At 40.9% G+C, this 19,158-nt stretch overlaps 1 non-coding gene across 1 annotated transcript; it reads right to left on the bottom strand.

Annotated features, from left to right (window-relative positions):
* Nucleotides 1–17,451: 17,451 nt before the first annotated feature.
* Nucleotides 17,452–17,591, bottom strand: LOC146865815 (U4 spliceosomal RNA). The gene has a single exon (XR_014977535.1). It is a non-coding gene; the product is annotated as a U4 spliceosomal RNA (small nuclear RNA).
* Nucleotides 17,592–19,158: the final 1,567 nt, after the last annotated feature.

Below are 19,158 nucleotides of genomic sequence, written 5' to 3' on the forward strand. Positions count from 1 at the left end.
GAGTCCCACAGAAAATCCAAAGATCGTAAAACAAAAAATGAAATCCACAGTGTTGCAATTAAACAATGAGAGATGAACGAAGAAATCATAATAACCCAAAGTAACAAACCACACACCCATGTGAAAAAAGAAATAGTCAACATGAGTTGAAATGGCAACTCTATAACGCAAGCAATTCTATTCTGTAAATACCTTATATTAAAAGTTGTATTTCAGCAAGTACACCCTTTCTTCACACATATATCAATAGTCATGGGTACAAAAAAAAATGAGCAACATTACAAAGTACCAAAACTATTTGTTACAGCGCCTACAAACCACAAAAGCGCTATATAAAGAATTTCTTTTCCGTTATTTTTTGCTGTTTGCTTTGCTTCTGGCTCGAGGGTTTATACTTACATAGTGTACAAAAATATATGCGGTGTATTCGAATCAGAAATACAACGTTAAAAACGATATTGTCAATGGGGCTCACGTTTATGTGGAAACATATACACACATTAGCATAGTATTAGTTTAGAACATATAAGATATAAAACTCTCAGGGTTAAAATACTTACGTTGCAGGCTGGGAGGGCAAGGATTCCTGGATGATGCAGGGTCCAGACGGTGCTGGTAGGGCTGGGGAGGCGTCACGAAGGCGTCACGAAGCTGCTGCTGGATTCTGCTGTAGTTTGAGACTGTCCGACCCTCGCTCGCTTTAAGGCAGAGCAGGGTCACAGTAGAATCTTGCTGCAGGCTGTAAAATCAGGGTCATGCCGGTCACAGGTGGTTTTAACCAGCTGCATGATGACGTAGGTGGCGCTGTGTAGACAAAGAGACGGGAAATCCCGAGAGAAAATTTCTCTCTTCAAAGGATTTCCCTTCCTGCTACAGTGCTCACCTCAGTGACGTCATGCCCTGTGCAAACAGAGCATGCGCGCAGCTGGAACAGTAAAAAACCGGGACATTTCTTTGTTCAACCCGGACACTGTTCTAAAACGGGGACATTTGACTCCATTGGAGTAAAGTGTCGGGACACGGGGACATTTCACAAAAAACGGGGACCGTCTGGGGAAAACCGGGACGTCTGGTCACCCTAGCCAAGCACGGCTTTACCAGTCATCAACAACCATGATGCAAGTAGCAGAGAACTGTGTCCGAGAATTTCAGACCAGCCACATGAATAAAATGTCAGCCCCAGGATCAAGAGCCATTAATAAGCCCGCTAACAAAATAAAATGGCAAAGTTAACTAATGGCAAGCGGCGAGAAATTACCCGGCAATAGGCGGAGTTTCACCACGCATATAGATTACTAGATGTCTCGGCGAGACCTAAAAATGGCTTAGCAAAAGTTGGCCGAGTTGTTTTGCCTGAGAGGTAATGCAACTTGCACAACGTACTAATGTGATGGTAACAACTTGATGATATTAAACCGATGGGTCGAAATTGCAGCCCAGTCTTTTAGATTTATTGGAGAACTAAATAATTGCAGCACTGAAGGAGGATGACTTGTATCTAGGGTCGTCATGCCAATAGTTATTAGGTCACTCTTCGCCCTGTTGAGGGCTCATCAGTTTTTTTTCTGTCTATAGTTGATTTCTCTTTATTTTGGAAAATAACTCTTCCACTAGTGATAAGAGCAGCTGGCAGTCCTTTGTACAGATAATAACGCCGCCTTCTCCCCCTCTCCAAACTCTTGGTAATTTATATCAATGTATGCAAAATAGGATTGGTCAGAAGGAGAGACTGGGGAGTCCTGATCTCTTACACCAGTGTTTCTATTAAAAAACCATTAATTTAAAACACCCAATGTGCAAGAGATGTAATCAGCCGCATTACATTACACACTATGTGCCCTGTTATGAATGTGTTTTAGAAACAAAAATAGAACATTCTCTATTAGGATACTATATATACCTTGGCATCATAATAAACTGTGAGCATGTTATGTCAGCACAAAGACAAAGATGATGACATGTATAATTCTGAAGATAATATTTAAAATGCAAATCATATTAGGTCTAGGGGATGACTTTCCACATATCCAGAGTCTAGTTGAAGGAAAGACTATTATGTATGATCAGTAGCAGTCCGTGGAGGGAGTTCGGTGGGGCAGAGAGGCGGGGTGGGGAAATGTAAACAACGGAATATGGATGAACAGAGGTAAGTACACATTTAAATAAATAAAACGAATTCCTCCACGGACCGCTACTGTGTATGATGCACAGGTGTTCTATCCATATACTTATACCATAAGCTCAAATAAAGAAACAAGCATGTAACTGTCTTTTTTAATTAAATAATTGGAATAAATTAGCCTTTCAGTGACCTCAGCAGAACAGTTTAAATATATGAAGTAAAAATGGTTACTTTTTTGTTTTGTTTTATATTACGCAAACTTGACCGGAAGGAATCAGAGCGCTTTACATGAGCACCAGTTGCGTTATAGACCGGCATATTATTTTTCGTTGGTGCTCGGGGAGATCGATTTGCCCAGAACCACAGGATGTTGTGCGTTCCTGCCAAGACTCTAACCCGGTTCCCTAGCTTCGAAGTCGACATCTCTAACCTTAATCCTCTCCCCATACTTTAGAGGAAGGTAGGCTTAGACATTTTGTCAGAAATGTATACCATGCATCGGTAATGAGCAATTACAATAAGTAACTCAATTGTTTTTTGTATTCATCAGTAAGTGAAGATGTCGTTTTTTTGACGTGCTTCATTGGGGCATATACCAGTGAAAGAATGTTCTGTAGAGGTGTGCAATTTTCACATTCCGTCCCAATATGTAGTTTGCAAATGCCTCCAGCTACCAAGAGTGCCTGTAATACACTTATAGGACTACATACTGGAAGATTAGATAAGGCACAGGAACCGCAAGCTTGACTATCTTCATTGGATCAAAAAGATCTATTGGCGGGGGAGCCATGACTTGTTCCTTATTGAGGAGCTAATTTCAGTCGACGAGACATAATAGTATACATTAAAATTAAAGTAGTGGCTGAGAATAAATCTAAATACAGGTTTCAATTGAATCATTGCTGTAATAGAAGATGTTAATGGGAGTAGCCAAAGAACACAGAAGTACAAATACACTTTTGTCTCTGTGTGTTGTCCTGCTGCACACATACAGTATTAATTCGTCAGTGTTAAATACACGGGTTTACAATAAACATTGAAATTCAGATAATAGACCAGTCCAGTGCTGGAGCATTTATTTTTATTGCACATTTTCATATAAAATGAAGAAATAGACCAAACAAGCATCAGGAACGTACTTGACATGCAAACAGTTTATTACATTGTGAGGTTTCTTCCAGTTTATAGTCCGCTTAAATCCCCCAATGCTCACTAAATTGCACTCTTTTTACAGCTTGCCAGAATTATGTAAAAGGCCTTCCTACTGATTTTTTCATAGAGATTTTTGTTTAACAGTTCATGTTTATGAAAGCTGATCTCCTGGGATAGTATTTATGTGTAAAAGGTGTTCCACAGGAGTGTTTGAGAATGAGATTTTTAACAAGTAACGTTTTGTTTATTTACGCAAATATATATGCATGCATATCAAAACATTTTTGATAAATAAACTATATATATATATATATATATATATATATATATATATATATATATATATATATATATATATATATATATGTGTATTCAATGAAAAAAAAGGTTAAAGTTTAGCTATAGTTTGGAATTTTTTTTTCCCTTACGCAAACCAAGTTTACTCTTCTCAAACTTTAAAATTCTACAGTTATTGTTAAAACTTTCATTTGCAATTTATCCACCACCTTCAAATTATTATAAGTAGAGCACCTCATTACGCACTGTGTTCTCACAAATAATGATACTCCACTGTACAACACTACACTATACTGTATATATACATATATATATATTGATGCTATACTCAGGTAATATTAGCCAACAGTGATTTAATGTCTGATATTAAGGCCTATTCATTACCAGCAGTGCTATAAATAAAGCCCAGCAATTGAGGGGAGTATAAATAACAACATAAGCTTGATGGATGTGACTATTGTGTTTCCTATCATGTCTGCTAGGTTATTAAGAGGATATAAGTAGGTATAGTATAACAATGAGTTTTATTTCAATATATATGTCAAACGTTAATTTACTAAATCCTACTGGCCTGACTGTGAAGGAGCAGGAATGTCTGTGGTTCCAAAGTGTAGTACAAGAGCACACTGTTATTATCATGTACATGCTGTGAGAGTGTACCCTTTTTATAAGGGTTGTCTGAATAGTACTGGAAGATTGTATGCAAGGTAGCAGCACTCACAGAGACCTTTATGTTTCTATTGACGAAAGGAAAACATTGCTCTAGGGAAGAGAGTAACCAAGATAGTTTGTAACTGCTAAAAGACAGGTAGTAGGTACCCAAAAATTCCAATTCGTCAACCCAAAGATGCACAGCAACTCCATAATAGCTAGCTTTGTGCTCAACTGGCAGGGGAGCATTCCTTGGTAATGAGGGAAGAAAACACATTCTGCCCTTGGGCTACAGGGATATCTAGTTAATGCAGGTCCATAATTGTATTTGTGCTTGCATTCATTTTGTGCATACTACCCCAGGCAAGGCGTTAAAGTGCCTTACGCTGGGCAGGATGCTAATTTGGAATCCAAGGTTAATGATGAAACTAGTCATTTTTGGTTATTGTTTGTTACTAGGATTAATCTTGTTCTCTTAATCACGGTGAAGTGTGCTAGATGTGGTCTCTTGGCTGCCTCGGACATCCACATGTTTTACGAGTGTCCATCTTTGTTGCAGTTCTGGGAATCTATTTGTAAGATTCTGTCAACGTCTGTCGATTTCAACATAGTATTGGATTCTCAGTTAGTGATCTTTGGAATCCTAGAGGGGGTTTCCAATATGGCGAAAAAGCTAGTCTTCTATGCAATATTGCTTGCTAGAAGGGAGATATGCAAGAAGTGGAAGGACTGTTCACCTCCCTCAGTTATAGAATGGTTTGCTTCCACCCTGCAAGTCTCCAAGCTTGATTTGGTCAGAATAGGGAATCCTGAGAAAAGGTCTTTTTCGAACCTCCTAAGATGGGATCATTGAGAGTCTGGGGTTTTTTTCTTTTTTTTTTTTTTTTCCCCCCAGGTCCAATGATTAAGCCATCTATACTCTGTCTGTGTATGAGTAATGCCTGGACATTCTTGTTCAGTATTTTGGTGGATCTTCAAAATCCTCTGTAAGGTTATGCTATGTCGATCGTGGGTATGTCAAGCTATACTGCTACGGGACGAGGCTCTCGCTCACCGTTTGGTCCCCTCCAGTCGCCGACTGAGCTAGCATTTTGTTTGCTAACCTATCGATCACGCATATAGAACCTTGGTGGCGCATGAGGACAAAAACAATCTTGTTCTCTTAAGAAGACCATTTCATGCATTTACTCCTATGTCTTTGTGGGTTAGATTAGTAGGTGTTAGGTGTGATCATTAGTGGGGGCGTGCATGTGAGTTCAAGCAGATGGTTGATGGGATTAGTAGATCAGATAGAGGAGATTAAGTATTGTTAGGCTGCAGGGCATGACTTTCAAAGAAGAATAGGTTATGATGTTTGAGATGAGTTGCGGCCAATGTCCTGAATCCAAGAAATAGAGATTAAGGCAAACAAGCACTATGCTTGGTGATAGTTGTCATACAGAGTGGAAAGTCAGAAGAGTGTCATTCAAAGAAACGAGGAGAGGCGACAATCAGAAGTTTTGAGTCAAGGTAAACAATTTAATTCAGGGTTTTAGGAAAATAGAGTAGATTGCCTTTAGATAGCATGCGCTTTTAGGATGCACAACTGTAGAAAGAAACATCAATCTTTGCATGTGAAGCAGTGCTATATTAGTGCTATATTTATTATGATTTCATAGTCCCTAGATTCAGTCGAACAGTATGTCTATTGCTAGCCTTGAAGTTAGCCCACCGCTTCAGCAAGGTCAGGTGATCGGCTCAGGGATTTTAAGCAACAAGTAACGGTTGGGCTCTTATATAGGGAAATATCAAGAGTTTTAGGCTGCACTTGAATGAAGCCATGACCTCATGATAAAAGCGAGAGTTATATATCAATGGGGTAACCTGATAGACCACTGGACTCGGGTAAATAATGGTACACAAAAGGATAGTCACAGTGGAAATCATTCACAATGTATCAACAGCCAATATATGGTAAAAGGAAAAAGACAATATGACAACACCAAAAATATATCATACAGTAAAGGATTGAAATTTAATCGATTTCGGAAACGGTTGTCAATAGATCAATTATTCACAAGATAGACTGTATTTTGCTTTCTACAATTTTTAGAAGACAGGTGCAAGTAACGTGAGGTGACATGTGGTGAAATTGGGATCAATGCAAGTGGTTGTGCAGTGGGAAGGTGGTGCATGTATATACATCAACATACAATAGTAGGAAATCTAACCAACCAGATTTCTGGCACAAACAATAAATGCAAAATCATAGACAACTGATGCAGTTAATGATTCACTGTCATCCAGGTATGATGTGAAAGAGAGAAAAAGTCGACATTTTGACCCCTAAGGGAAACCGCAAACTGAGCGTCATGGTGATGGGGTCTTCATCAGGACAAGGGGGGCGGGTGCAGGAAGGGGGGGCACCTAAAAGCAATGATAAACGATTAAGGGGTGTGTCTGGCAAAAGGGAGTACATCCAAGGGGTATATACTAAAGAGTATGAATTACCAGCATCAGCAGGGATCCTTCATGCTGGGAATTAGAGTTGAGGGCCTGCGCGGCTCCTACAAAGTAGCGGAGACAGAAGCGGGAGAATAGTCGCTAGGGTCATGATTTACACTAGTCGAAAGGAGTACAAAGGGGTCAAAGACAGTAGCCATATACTCACAGAAGGTTGCGTAGAGTGAATAACAAAGGTTCAGCGTTCTCTATGTTGGACTGTATTACGTAGTTGGGATGGCACTAGGTTCAAAAGTAACCTGTGGCTGGGTGTGTGGAGAGGAGAAAACGGGGAAACATTCAAATTAAAACCTCATCTGAGGGATAAAAGGTGAAACGTGCATCTTGTCAAGGCTGCAAAGTAGGCTAAGACTATGGGTTGTGGTGATCATTTCTGGGATAATGGCGTATGGATATACTGAACACGAGAAATTTCGGCAGGTAAATATGCACGGAAGAACACAGCACCGAAAAGCTGGGTGCGTGTGGGCACAAGAAATTGCCGGTAAATGAAAGTAGCTTGTGTGTGCGATTCAGTATGAACAGTTAAAGCACAGGCGAGCGCTTGATAGTGAGAAAACAGCGCACGTTCCAAATTCTGACCCCATAATTTTTGAAACCATACGGGCGCTTAAACATGGTGAAACAGCACGTATTGGTAAAAGCTTGGGAGTGCGGTAATTGTCAATAAGAACTAAAACATGGTCCGACAGCGCGTGTGCCAGCGCTTACTACAGAAGGCTAGTGAATACAGGAGTGTTAGAGGCTAACAAGAGGCCAGCGCTTAATCGTGGGAGAACAGCGTGTGTGCCGGAGCCTATTAAAGAAGCACAAAGCAAAGGCGGTGGACGGGGTTAAAAGTTGATACGGGAAGCTGGCGTGAGCATTCAAGCTGGAGAGCAGGAGATCCGTGACATACCTTGTGGGGAAGTGTCGATGAATCAGGCAGATAACCCCGGTTGTTGTCACGTGATCACTTAAATACCAATTGAAGACGTGCAAATCATGCACGTAATGGAAAAGGATTGAAACTCAAGGGATCGATTACAAAGGGAAAATTACCGATCATAGAGCTCTGGCAGGCTCTTCTTAAAGTGATATGTAACCATTCTGACAGCACTGTAAATACCAACAGGTGCACAATATCTGATTCATTCAAACACATTATGATGGTAATTACTGTAAAGTGTGCCGGGCTTATACAAAAATACGTTCAACTTGAATGAAGTCATAGCGTTTGTGTGGCATGGATGACTTCGAGCTGAACTACGTTTACAACACCTCTAACCCCTTCAGAGATCACGTCTCTTGTTGGAAACGTTACATAGATGACGTGTTCATGGTTTGGACAGGGAGCAATCTGGAACTCCAGAATTTCTTTGATTGGATAAACGAGAGATCGACGGATATCCAGTTCACCATCCACCAGGATAAGTCCACCATTGACTTCCTTGACATATCCATTAAAGCCACCAGTGACGGTTTGTATACCACCTTATACCGCAAACCTGCGGAAAGGAATACATTACTGAAATATGGCAGTCATCATCCCAGGGGCCTACGCGATAATTTGCCATTCGGTCAGTTTCTAAGAATCAGGAGAAATTGCACTCAGAAGGAAGACTTCTTTAAGGAATCAGATGACCTAATCCATCGATTGATCGAACGAGGCTAACCTAAATGTTTGGTCAAGCGGGCCAGGAAGAGAGCTTGGCATAATCACAGGGAGATGCTCCTTACCCCCAAAGACCGTCCCCAGACTCTGGACAGATCGTCAACAAGCACTGGCACCTGGTTGCAGGAGAGCTACAGCTTCCAGAATCTCCAATGCACTAATTTAAGAAGGGTAAAAATATCCGTGACCATGTGGTCAAATCTTTCTTGGATACACGGCCGCAACCCACCATCCATTCAATGTGGCAACTCCCTAATGTAGTAGGACACTTCAAGTGTGGAAATTGTAAGGCCTGCTGCCTGGCGATTGAAACAAAAAAGTTTATTCACAGTAATTGTACAGTGTATCTCAAAACCTTTACAAACTGTAACACCAAAAACGTCATTTACGCATTTGTATGCCCTTGTGGCAAAATTTACGTAGGACAGACAACCCAGAAGGTCAAATGCCGAATACTGCAACATTGCAGCAGAATAAGATGCGGAACCATGGGGGCCCCTATGGTTGACCACTACCAAACACTGAATCATCCTCCCGAATCCATGAAATGGCTGATTATTGAAGCAGTTACACTGGGCGTCAGGGGCGGGGATCTGGGTCTAATTCTAAATACCAGAGAATTCAAGTGGATGGATCGCTTTAAGTCAGTACAGAATGGCCTAAATGAATTAGACGCTACATATGCCCAACTGTCTCTACTAAGTGGTCCAAAATACTCGATTTCACATTTGATAATCAGCACTGTTTAAGACGATGTTGCCTATTACACAAGTCTAGATATGGAGACAACAGCACTCTGCCTACTCTTGACTTAGCTACAGTGCACCATGCTCAGTTTCTTCACAGATCCCTGACATTTTCTCAGTCCAACTGAATCTGTAAACTACACAATAGTTTAGATCACCACGAGTCTACCACATGGGGTTCACCACGTAATGTGCTCCATAGGAACTCTGTAAATGTTGTCTTAATAATCAACCACCAGAATGTCCGCTAACTATGTTAGACAGCCTTATATGTCTTATTTTACAAAAGCTATTTCAGCATTTAATTGAGTCATATGTACATCTTATAAACGTTTTCCTTTATATCTATTACCATAGCATGTGCTAATTATGTCAGACAATCCTATAGGTTTTGCCACACAAACACTATGACTTCCTTTAAGTTGAATGTATTTTTGTATAAGCCCGGCACATTTTACAGTAATTACCATCACAATGTGTTTGAGTGAATCAGATAGTGTGCACCTGTTGGTATTTACAGTGCTTTCAGAATGGTTACATATCACTTTAAGAAGAGCCTACCAGATCTCTGTGATGGGTAATTTTCCCTTTGTAATCGATCCCTTGAGTTTCAATCCTTTTCCATTACGTGCATGATTTGCACGTCTTCAATGGGTATTTAAGTGATCACGTGACAACAACCATGGTTAGCTGCCTTATTCATCGGCGCTTCCTCACAAGGTATGTCACGGATCTCCTGCTCTCCAGCTTGAATGCGCACGCCAGCTTCCCGTTTCAACCCCATCCACCGCCTTTTCTTTGTGCTTCTTTAATAGGCTCTGGCACACGCGCTGTTCTCCCACGATTAAGCGCTGGCCTCTTGTGAGCCTCTAACACTCCTGTATCCACAGGCCTTCTGTAGGAAGCGCTGGCACACGCGCTGTCGGCGCATGTTTTAGTTCTTATTAACAATTACCCCACTCCCAAGCTTTTATCAATATGCGCTGTTTCACCATGTCTAAGCGCTCGTATGGTTTTAACAATTAAGGGGTCAGAATTTCGGAACGCGCGCTGTTTTCTCACTACCAAGCGCTCGCCTGTGCTTTAACTGTTCATACTGATTCGCGAGCACGAGCTACTTTCATTTACCGGCAATTTCTTGTACCCACACGTACCCAGCTTTTCGGTGCTGTGTTCTTCCGTGCATATTTAGCTGCCGAAATTTCTCGTGTTCAGTATATCCATACGCCATTATCCCAGAATTGAACACCACAACCCATAGTCTTAGCCTACTTTGCAGCCTTGACTAGATGCGTGTTTCACCTTTTATCCCTCAGATGAGATTTTAATTTGAATGTTTCCCCGTTTTCTCCTCTCCACACACCCAGCCACAGGTTACTTTTGAACCTAGTGCCATCCCAACCGCGTAATACAGTCCAACATAGAGAACGCTGAACCTATGTTATTCACTCTACGCAACCTTCTGTGAGTATATGGCTACTGTCTTTGACCCCTTTGTACTCCTTCTGACTAGTGTAAATCATGACCCTAGCGACTATTCTCCCACTTCTGTCTCCGCTACTTTGAAGGAGCCGCGCAGGCCCTCAACTCTATTTCCCAGCACGAAGGATCCCTGCTGATGCTAGTAATTCATACTCTTTAGTATAATCCCTTTTACCAGACACACCCCTTAATCGTTTATCATTGCTTTTAGGTCCCCCCCTTCCTTCACCCGCCCCCCTCCTCCTGATGAAGACCCCACCTCCAAGACGCTCAGTTTGCTGGTTCCCTTAGGGGTCGAAACGTCGACTTTTTCTCTCTTTCACATCATACCTGGATGACAGTGAATCATTAACTGCATCAGTTGTCTATGGTTTTGCATGTATTGTTTGTGCCAGAAATCTGGTTGGTTAGGTTCCCTGCCATTGTATGTTGATGTATATACATGCACCACCTTCCCACTGCACAACTACTTGCACTGATCCCAATTTCACCACTTGTCACCTCATGTTACTTGCACCTGTCTTCTAAAAATTGTAGAAAGCAAAATACAGTCTATCTTGTGAATCATTGATCTATTGACAACCGTTTCTGAAATCGATTACATTTCAATCCTTTACTGTATGATATATTTTTGGTGTTGTCATATTGTCTTTTTTCTTTTACCATATATTGGCTGTTGATACATTGTGAATGATTTCCACTGTGACTATCCTTTTGTGTACCCTCATGATAAAAGCAACACAAGAGAATAGACTGGGTAAGTAATCCAAACATCAAATGGAAACTTCAAGATTCTGAAAATGCTTGAGTTGATGTCTTTTGATGTTTACCCTTACCTTTTGGCTGAGTATTAATTACAAAGCAAAGTGGGATCCATTTGGATGCCCCTAATTTAGCACGGCACAGGATGGGGTGGAGGATAGCTTCCATGCTGCCTCCCCAGACAGCAGAAGTATGTTGTTTGCATTTCTGAGGTGGAGGAAGGAGACCTAGACACTAACATGGGGAGGAAGACACTTGGGTGTGGCTATCTTTAGAAATTTTATGAGCCCATTTTGTTTAACAGGGAGATGCAATTTAGGGCCTGACTACAAGTTTGGTGGTCTTACTGCCCAACGCTGCAGCAGTCTCCCACCCGCCATATTACGATATGACTGCTGACCCAGTGGTGGTGTTTCTGATGGTGGTGTATATTTTTTCATATATGTCGATACATGTGTATATATTTTAACTGCCCAAGGGTCGAATGTACACATTTGCATTACACATGTGAAAAAATACCTGCTAACCATTGCTGGAGTCTCGACCACATGTGCCCAGTCAAGTCACAGGGTAAATGGTACAAAACAGACTTGCCTAGATTTTGGCGCCAACAGGGTAATTTTCTTTGGGGTGAAGATGCTGCTTTGAAGGGGGGTCTGGAGGAAGGGCGCCACGTCGATGACTGAAGGGAAGAAAAGAAGATGGTTGAGTATGCACTCCAATCCTTTGATTCCTCTGACTCGAAACAGGCAGTCTTCCCGCCTTTGCCTGCTCGTCAGGAAAGCCAACTCGTAATTCGGTCAGCAGGGAACTGACAGCTACTTTTCCTCGACGGCCATCAAGGCAGTCTGCAAATGGTTGTCGGTGGCAGTGGTGCTCCGGAGGTCTTTCATACAACAAACCAACAACATTGTAATACGGCAGGGTGACCGCATTGTTGGCGGTGGTGATTTCGACGCCGATGAGCCGATGGACTCTTAATCAGGGCCTCAGTCTTCTTGAGCACTGTTGTTTGGTGGATTGTAGGGGTGAGTGGTGGGACTGCATGGTTTGTTTCTCAAAGAGAGGCCAGGTCTGATCTTTGTCTGTTCCTGAGAGCTACTTCAGGAAGATCTCACACTTCATTGTGCCCATGATGTGGGTGCTCCAGCTTGGAGTCAATCCCAGTACTTCCTGCTGTGAGATACATCACTTTACACCGGCTGACTCTCCAGGGCAGCCTTAGAAACATACTTTAAAATAAGCCACCCAACCCAATGTGTGCTTTATTAGAATCATACTACCATTCAGCATAGCCCAACTTTATTGCACAGAACACATTCATTATCTTCACATCTCAATAGAAGACACTGTAACATTAATGACCCCAGGCCTCATAGGCAATTCCAAAATATTTGGAAATTTACTAAACCTTTATTGCGCTGTAAATGACTGCTGCTTTGAGAACACGGTGAAGTAAACATAACACTGCATGAATAAAGGGAAACAGTTTTATGCCAAAGGATGAATCATTGTTTTCATCTTGTTTAAATGACATTTTTGTGTTTACATTTTTCCTTTGACTCTGTAGCTAAAGGGTCTTGGGTGGATTATTTCCGCACACTCCTCACCTCTTTAATGCCTGAAAACAGCGAACAACAGATGAAAGGTGCCCATGAACTGTATCATTACCAGTAAAAAATGAGGAACTCGACCTAAAGTAGAAGATAGGTGTGACTGTACAATGCCTTTCAAAGGCCCATGTCGACGTGCAGGAAGCCCAGAAGGATGGGCATCCCACCTGGAACCTGGAACATACACTCGCTTAACCCAATATAAAATCAGTACTGTAATCCACAGAATGCATAGCCAATACCCAGCGCGCATGAGCCACCCACACATGAATCTGGGACAGTTGAGAGCTCTACTATACATTGAAACAGCTATCTCCCAGTCCAGACAAAATATAACGTACTGAACAAAAGTGAAACTGGCAGTAGATTTTTTTAAATAAATGATCCGCATTTCATAATACAAAGATTTGCCCAATGTTCCTCACTTCAACTCATGAAAAGTGGGTTTGTGTAAGCGAAAGGTCAACACCCCAGCTTATACAACTACAATGTAAAGGGTGTGAATACACTTGTCATATTTTGCCTATAATATGAATCTGGCGTATCAAAACACCACCGCGACTTCAAGCCGACTCTTCTCAGTGATCTTCTCCACTGGCTGCAAGCACACACCTTGTCACATGCATCCCTACACACAGGGCCGGCTTAAGCGCCCCAATGACCACCTCCACCACGGATTCTCTAACTAGCACCCTTTAACAGTGACCAAGTCTCCATAACCACTCTCTCTCAGATGCATTGAATTTGTTGTATAGCGCCACTCATACCAGTAAAGGATGTCAGAACACTTTGCATCACACACACATTACACGGAGGCAATCAAACATATGTGTGTAAATCAACTTATAGGAAATGTTACCTAAGCCAAAGGAATAAAAGTGTAGGAGTTACATGTCATCCATACTGGTAGGCCGTATAGTTTAGGAGTGCTTGGTGTGTGTGGAGAAGCACAAACTCAGAGTCGAAAAAGAAACAGCATAGCTGGGGGTTTTCTTTAATAATAAGAATCGATTTCTACCCAAATTAACCCTTTTTGCAACATTACTCTATGCTCTAATGTATACATTGCAGTGTGTATGCAGTTCTATGATGAAAGTTAATAGCTCACTGTTCTATATTAGGACTTTAAGTTAAACCTGCTGGTCTATTTACATTAAATGCCGTCTGTAATCTACATGGTACACGTTCTTTGCAGCATGCATATTAACCCTCTGCTCTACCTACACATAAGTCAAAACATCAACTATACAAAACTCCAATCTCTCTCCAGGTAGAGCATTAATCACAGTTGTTAACTTGACATTTTGTGAGGCCTGGAAATTTCTGGAGGAAAGGAATGCGCCAGCAGGTGCTTTAAAAACATAATAAACTTGAAGCCAGCACCCGGTGCGGTGGCACTGGTTGCACACCGCCCAAGGGCCATCCCTGCCTGCACATACATTTCCATCATACATTTCGATATTTAACCTTACCACAGTGATTGTGAAGAAAATCTATGTAAAGGCACATGGGCTGGCAACTCCAGGTCCTTTTACGAAATCTTTAAAATGGTTTTATTATCCCTGTGCTTTGTACAGGAAATCTTGAAATCCTGTTTTAATTTTTTTGTTTAGAAGCACACATTGTCTACAACAAAGAACTAGTCCTTTTAGTCTCTGCTGGCCTGATTACGAGTTCAGATGTTTTTAATTGCATGTGATAAATAACGGTACCATGGGGTATGTTATTTATTGGGTGAGATAAATAATACCTATTTCGAGTTGGTGGTAAATAACATGAAGATTTTTGTGCTTGATGCAACGAAACCCGCATGCTACGGTAAATACTGTATGATATTTCCCATTACATTTCAGCAAAATATAACAATAGGTGAGCTATTTACACATCCAATAATTGTCAGATGCATTAAATACCTACCAACTCGTAATTCCAACCCCGCGGAAACAGTTTTTTTTTTACAAATTGATCAGAATACTCCAAACCCCTCAAAATCTGGACCTTTGTGTTTTTCAAGTAGGGCATTAGTGTACATAAAAGTTTAGGGTCACCCTCAGAAGATAAGTAGATTGCTCATGTGCAACTTATTTGGAGGCTTTTCAATTAGTAGTGTGTATAATTCACTCACTTAAAGAAGTAACTAAATGAATACAAATTTAGATTCCAGGTCACCATTAATGTCCTCACTTGGGATACAAAACGACTTGGAATCTTCATAAAGACCATTACAATGGCAATACTGAACAAGGGCCCATTTCTTGAGTCTTTTTGTACTACATGAAGGCTGCAAATTGCAAATATCCCTTTATAGTAACACCTTTTTGTGTTAGTCTCCTGGCTTACATGGGAACTGCCTTATATTCTTGTGGGATTTTCAGGTATCCAAACTGATTTTAGGGGTCATGCTGTGCTCACTGATGCCTGATTCACAACAGTAATTACGCTCTCATGAAAAGTTTGGGTACATTCTAATTCTAGCAATACCTTTAAAAGATGCAAATGACCCACCAGTCGTTCCCATGTCATGGCTGCTGGAATCATATGTTCGAGCATATCCACATTCTCCTGATGGCTTTTTGTATCAACAGAATTGTCTGATGAGCATAAGCAAAATTATGGTAGCAACTTGTGCACTGTGATTTCCTTATTAACTTCTGCACCCAATTTTGTTGTAAACTATCTATTTCTAACTCTGCTAAATCTCTTGGAATTACTCTCAACAAAAACTTGAACAGAAGAGACCATGTTAACCCCTCAGCAAAAAACACCTTCTACAAGCTGAAACACATAAAAAAAAGAACCATTTATCCCCCCTGAAGGACGTAATGCAATCCCTAGTCCTCTTGAAGCTGGACTACAGCAAAGCAATGATCACCGGGACCTCAAAAATCCACCTTCTGCCAATGAAGTCCACGCTAAACACAGCATCTAGACTTCTCTGTGGCGAGATACAACATGACCACATCACTCCCACATTCAAGAAACTCAGCTGGCTTCCATCTCTTCTCAACAAATACCTAAACTCAATCACCTAAATCAAATAGATCTGCCCAGTCACACATCCCAACCAAGTACAAACTGCTCATTCCGAACTCTATTCCTCCCCTCTTTGTATATCTCGTCTTTGTTAAATATAGTATTACATTATGCATCCCATTTGTAGTATATCTCCTGTAAATTACCTTTATGCCTCCCCTCACTGTATATCTCATCCCTGTTATATATTGTTTTACTATATGCATCCCAGAGGTGCTATATCTCCTGTAAACTCTGTATATGCAATTCTTGTAAAGCGCTCTGATGCCCTTGAGCCAAGTTTGCACTAAATAAAACACTAAATAAATAAAACTTCACACATTCAGATGGTATTTTGTGTTGTTTTTGCAGATTATAAGTATGAGTGGTTAGTTACATATTTCTGAGTCATCCCTAATGGCTGAATTGTCAAATTTCCATTTGTGCATCACGCTGCTGGAGACTTTGTGAGGTTATTATGTCTGTTTGTATTTGTGATACATGTGCCATGAGAACCTATCCTTTATAGACAAATCCCATGTGTTCAGAGCTGGTCTGGACTGGCAGGGAGGTTGGGGGTGTAAGGCGTGACTGCAAGGCACATTGCGATCTGTTTTAGAAATGATGGGGAATGTAGAATTGTGGGGTTGTCATTCTGGGTCGTATTGACAGTTTCTGTGGGCCGTTTACAAAGGACCCAGAGGACTGAACATACTGAATCCTTGTAGGCTTAAATGCAATGTTGTTTCAAGGTTTCACCTCTTGCGGGAGCAGTTCTAATTTACCTGATTCCCCTGTCCTGTCAGAGTAGAAATCTAAAGTAATAGTCACATGGTATTTTAAAGCCCCCCACCCCCCAAAAAAACATCTGCATTCCAGTTTCTAAAGGGCCACTGTGCCTCCTTTATTACTACGAGTTGCTCTCCTACCTCACACATAACAGCACTTTGACAAGTGGCTGAGAAGCCATTGCGTTGTTTACACATACAGAAGTGCCTCATTATAAGGCTGTGAAATTTAGTTAAGGGACCCTTTTTTTGTCGAGCATTCGAGACCTCTTGTATATACTTTAGTATATATATGTGTATGTACTTTGTGGGTTCTGGAGATCAGCCCTAGGACTTGTCCGCTTCTGCTTAGGGACTTGTTTTTCTGTCCAACTGCCTCTATTCAACTGTCTTGATAAACTGCTACTTAGAGAAATGCTGAATAAATGTCTGAAGCTTTGGTCGCTGTGCGACTTCTAAGTCAATTAGCAGACAAATTTTAACATGCGTACCTTATTTAAAGATTAAGCTGACCCTTTTTACAGATTTAAGAAGCAATTTGGTTCAAATAAAGCAGCTGTTGGAAAACATATTGAGCATGGAGTATTCATATTCCATGAAAAATGTCTACACCTTTTTGCTTATTGAGTAATTATTTACAATCAATCTTACTTTGACACAATTGATTCAGCCTTCGTGGAGCGTATAAAAAAATGTCAATAACAACATTTTTCAAGATGACATAGCAGGGTATTGGGTAAAGTTTTCAATAAGCAATAATTGCGCCTCAGATAGACCTCATTGGCTACGATACTACCACTGCACAAAGATTGGAACATATACACTGATCAGAGAGATATGTCAGCATATGTTCTATGTTTTCTATCACTCAGGTCAAAAGCCAGACATCATATGGATGGCTTTATCTTCTATTGGTTCTGCAGATAAGTGCCCATTGGGCTCTGGGTTTCCATATGCTAATTAGCAGATTTCAATATACATCCTCCTTTGGCACCTACCTTCGTCAGTCTGTATGTGTGATGTCATAAGTACATGATTCCGTATGCAAACACATATCCTCCTATGCCCAATCTGGCTCCTCCCAAAACTAGAACCTGTTCCTGAATGCAAGCAGAGCAACCAAAGGAGTACTATTCCAGAATATTACAAGAGTTCACTTTGGCACCTCCTCGCTCACCCAGAGTCTCAGGGCCCGATTCACAGAACTAACTTAAGACAAAATCCTAAACTTACTACCATTTTGGTATTCACACAAGGCCCTTGCTCATTTTGGTATTCACAGAAGGAACTTACTCATTTCGGTATTCACAGAAGTTAGGAGTCCTAACTTTAGGACTCCTAAATGCCTTCTGTGAATACTGAAAGTCTTAAAATAAGGATTTTTCTCAATTTAGTAGTAGTAAAGTTAGGACTCCTAACTTTAGGACTCCTAAATGCCTTCTGTGAATACCGAAAGCCTTAAAATTAGGATCTTTCTCAGTTTAGTAGTAGTAAAGTTAGGAGTCCTAACTTTAGGACTCCTAAACTGAGAAAAATCCTAATTTTAAGACTTTCGGTATTCACAGAAGGCATTTAGGAGTCCTAAAGTTAGGACTCCTAACTTCTGTGAATACCGAAGTGAGTAAGTGTCTTCTGTGAATACCAAAATGAGTAAGTGTCTTCTGTGAATACGAAAATTGTAGTAAGTTTAGGATTTTGTCTTAAGTTAGTTTTGTGAATCGGGCCCAAAATGCCTACCTTTTGCCCAATGTATAGTAGTGCATTAGAAGTTATGCTCCCTCCAGGACCAATGGCAGGATCTAAAAATCTTATATCATACACTGGGCAGTGGAGGACAAGTATGTTCTGCCGCACAAAACTAAAACAAAAGCATGTGAACTGTTCTATGATATCTTCACTTACTTTTAATATTTCATTTTGTGGGGAAAATATTACCTTAGAGTGGCCCGAGTTGTCTGCCTGCAAAAATCAAGGGAGAGGATGCATCTTCAGTCAACAGCATGAAACAAAAACCTTCAGAGGGTCTGTTCAATATGGGCTATGAGGGCACCCTAATGACGGCAGAGACTAACCACTGAGTAGGGGAATATCTGTCAAAAGTGACAACAGCATTTAAGGTCAAAGAATACACCAAACACTCCCTATGGTGGAAAGAGACCTTCTTTTGGAAATACACGCTCTTAAGATTCAAAACACTTGACACAACCCATAATATTCGTTTCAACTAACAGAGATACAGTGTTAGCGTTCAATCTCGGAGTCTGTGGAAAAGGTCCCCTAATAAAACAAAAATATATAAATTATTACTAAAGGGTACGCGTTTCCTTCCAAATGCGTAGTTGGTTTTTGTGAAATAGCAGTGTAAAGTTACTTTAGT

The sequence above is a fragment of the Triturus cristatus genome, chromosome 2_1 (genome assembly GCF_964204655.1).
Source record: "Triturus cristatus chromosome 2_1, aTriCri1.1, whole genome shotgun sequence".
NCBI classification, from domain to species: domain Eukaryota; kingdom Metazoa; phylum Chordata; class Amphibia; order Caudata; family Salamandridae; genus Triturus; species Triturus cristatus.